This window comes from Callospermophilus lateralis, chromosome 5, assembly GCF_048772815.1.
Source record: "Callospermophilus lateralis isolate mCalLat2 chromosome 5, mCalLat2.hap1, whole genome shotgun sequence".
NCBI lineage: Eukaryota > Metazoa > Chordata > Mammalia > Rodentia > Sciuridae > Callospermophilus > Callospermophilus lateralis.
The window spans coordinates 74,736,364-74,740,329 of NC_135309.1; positions in this window are offsets into that span (position 1 = coordinate 74,736,364).

Genomic DNA, 3,966 nt, shown 5'->3' on the forward strand with positions numbered 1-3,966 from the left:
TAGTGGATGAAGAAGTGGCAGCTAGCCGGGTGCGGGGGCACGTGCCTGTATTCCCAGTGGCTCAGGAGGCTGAGTCAGGAGGATAATGAGTTCAAAGCCAGCCTCAGCAAAAAGCAAGGCACTAAACAACTCAGTGAGATCCTGTGTCTAAATAAAATACAGAAAAAGGCTGAGGATGTTGGAAAAGAAAGAAAGAAAGAAATGGCAGTAAGCCATTTGTGGTGGCGCACACCTGTAATCCCAGTAATTTGGGAGGAGGAGGCAAGAGGATTGTGAGTTCAAAGCCAGCCTCAGCAATTTAGCAAGGACCTAAGCCATTTAGTGAAACTCTGCCTCAAAAATTAAAAAGCTGGGGATTTAGCTCAGTGGTAATGTGCCCCTGAGTTTAATCCCCAATACCAAAAAAAAAAAAAAAAATGGCAGTGGGCTGGGGATGTGGCTCAAGCGGTAGCGCGCTCGCCTGGCATGCGTGCGGCCTGGGTTCGATCAGCACCACATACAAACAAAGATGTTGTGTCCGCCGAAAACTAAAAAATAAATATTAAAGCACTCTCTCTCTCTCTCTCTCTCACAAAAAAAAAAAAAAATGGCAGTGAGTCACCAAAAGACAGCCTCCTCCTCAGGGTTGCATACTATGTTTTATATGGCTAAGCCCAAGATTGTTAAAAAGATGCCTGCAAACCGCCAGGTGTGGTGCATGCCTATAATCCCAGTGGCTCAGGAGGCTGAGGAAGGAGGATTGTGAGTTCAAAGCCAGCCTCAGCAAAAAGCAAGGCACTAAGCAACTCAGTGAGACCCTGTCTCTAATTAAAAGACAAAACAGGGCTGGGGTAGTGGCTCAGTAGTCAAATGCCCCTGAGTTCAATCCCCAGTAGCCGGTGTCGGTGAGTGGGGAGTCTGCAAACCAATAGGCTGTTCCACTAATGAAATCCTAGGCTTGGGAATTGGTTAGGTTTAAGTAGAGCTTGCTAGCTGGTGGCTGAGTCCTGAAGCTGGATCTAGAAAGGTCTAGTCTTGATTTGCATTGAGATTTGTGTTGCTTCAGGGAACTCTTACATTTTTTTAAAATTATTTTTTAGTTGTAGATGGACACAATAACTTTATTTGTCTATTTTTATGTGGTGCTGAGGATCTAACCCAGGGTCTCATGTATGCAAGACAAGTGCTCTACCACTGAGCTACAACCCAGCCTCTCTTACATTCTTCTTACAAGTCAGAAAGATCTTTCTCTCCCTGGGCTTATGGGTATGCAAGAAAGTTGCCTACCTTCTTTCTTGTATTTTCTTTGTTTCCTCCTGGGAAAGTAAGTATTGCAGAATGAGAAGTGGGTTGTGAGCCCAGAATGCTCCTAGATAATCTATATAAGGAGATGATCACCAAATTAGACTTCTTTAAGGGGGACAGGGATACAGCTCAATGGTTGAATGCTTGCCTAGCAGTCACAAAGCCCTGGGTTCTATCTCTAGCACCACAAGAATATTCTAAATTGGCCTCCTTTAGACATAAATGTGTTGCCATTTTTATTCATAGCTAAGGCCAAAGTGTTTTCTTCAAAATTTGTTCTAAAACTTTGGACTCTGGACCATCAGCATTATCTGAATTTTTGTGAAATGCAAATTTTCATGGCCCACCTCAGACTTTGTCAGAACCTCTGAGGTTAGGGCTCCAAAATTTGGGTTTTAAAAAATTTCCCTTTTCAAGTGATTTGATATATGCTAAGTATGAGAACCACTGCTTTGGAATTAAAGAGAATGTTTTAAATTGTATTCTTAGCAATATCCCAGGTGTTTCTTTCCTTGACCATTCCCTGGTATGAGTTGCTTAAAAGGGTTCCCAGACTTGGCACTGTGTGATCTCTAGGCCCAGAAAGCCAAGATGAAGCTGGGTGCAGTGGTGCGCGCCTGTAATCCCAGCAGCTTTGGAAGCTAAGGCAGGAGGATTGCAAATTCAAAGTCAGCCTCAGCAACTCAGTGAGACTCTGTCTCTAAATAAAATACAGAAAAGGACTGGGAATATATTTCAGTGGTTAAGTGTCTCTGGGTTAAATCCCCTGTACAAAAAAAACAAGATGATTAGCATTCTCCAAGGTAGCTGATAGATCTGAATTGGATTCAGATTTCCCTTGTTTATAATGGGATTTTGACTTTTGCCATTTCCTATATTCTCTCTTCCATTTTACATCTCATAAGGCAAGTTTAGGATTCAGGGAGGTAAGAGTAGAGATCTGTGTTACATGAAGAAAGGAATAAAAGAGAATAAAAGTATAGTATATCAAATCAGTTAGATCCAAGGAAGACCGTTTAAAATGCATTTTTAAAATGCAGATTTTCCTTTCTTAGAGCTCTTTAAAGTGAGTAGACTGTATGTGTGTTGAGTTACAGCCTTACTTGACCTGAGATAACTGAGGGATTCACTGAACATGTCATTCTCTTGCATTGACCTAATAGTATTGAAAGCCCAGGACAAGGGAAAGACAAAGTACTTACCAAAGTAAGGACAAAAGTACCTTAGCTTAGAGCAGAATAGAGACCCCCCCACACCAAAAAAAAAAAAAAAAAAAAAAAAATTCTTCCTGGTTTCTAGAGTAGGGCAACTTTTTTTTTTTTTTTTCCTTCAATGAGAAAGGAGTATTGTGGCCATTGGGCAACGCACACCATCATGTCTGAGCTGCTGGACTGATTTTTTTTTTTTTTTTTTTCCAAGGTTCCCAAACGTTCTTGCCCTAGAATGCCACTTGTGTGCCTCACAGCAGAGGGCACTCCTGTATTTTCCAAGACAGCCAGCTGGAGTCTGCGGCCTCCTCTGCTAGCTACTGCTTCTCTGTCAGGATGAAAGTTACCTCCCTGGCCTTCTCACTAAGTTTAGAGCTCAGAGCTCAAAGGGAGTGTGAACTTAGTTCAGTGGAAACAGCTGAGGGAAAGATGCTGCTATTCTGTTCCACCTGCACATAAGCCCTTGTCCTCACCCCCACAAGCAGTTCTTAGTACCTGTGGAAGCAACTGGTTGAAACACCCCTCTCCTAAGTGTGATTAGTGGTCCTGGACTCTCTGCCTTTATTGGTATGTCATTTCCTGATTATTTTTCCCAGAATGGTAAAACCATTCCTGACCCGATAAGCAATTGGTGTCCATGTGTTTACATTTCAGTAATTTTTAAGAGAATTTTTTAAATATCTTTTAGTTTTTCGGTGGACACAACATCTTTGTTTGTATGTGGTGCTGAGGATTGAACCCGGGCCGCACGTGTGCCAGGCAAGCATGCTACCACAAAGTAAGGACAAAGTACCTTAGCTTAGAGCAGAGCCACATCCCCAGCCCTACATTTCAGTAATCTTAAGTGGAAATTCTGATTAGTAAAACAAAAAAGTAAGGCATGATTATCTATGAAAAATTATATTTTCCTAAAAGGCAAAAATTTCCCATATAATTTCTTGTAATCTGTTTTTGGGGGTGATTGTGCTGAGGATTGAACCCTTGGCTTATGCCAAGCAGATGTTCTACATTGAACTACATCCCATTTTATATGATTTTTTTTTTTTTTTTTCAGTACTGGGGCCTCATACATGCTAGGCAAGTGACCTATCACTGAGCTGCATCCCCAGCTTTCCCATATGTATTGTATAGGGACTATGATTTGATTCATGTTATTTTCAGGAATAATATTAGCTACTGCATTTTAGGTGCCTAACTGCATATAAGACTCATATACATACAAACATTTTCACTATAGTCTCATGAGGCAAGTACTCATTATTTGTATTTTTGTTTTATGTGCATTTCTTTATTGCAGATGATGTTGAGACTGGGCTGGAGTTGTGGCTCAGCAGTTCAGTGCTCACCTAGCACATGCAAGGCCTGGGTTAAATCCTCAGCACCACATAAAAATTAAAAAAAATAAAGGCATTGTTTAAAATAGAAGAAGAAATTGAGACTAAATAATTTAAGACCACAAACTGTAATACTAGGA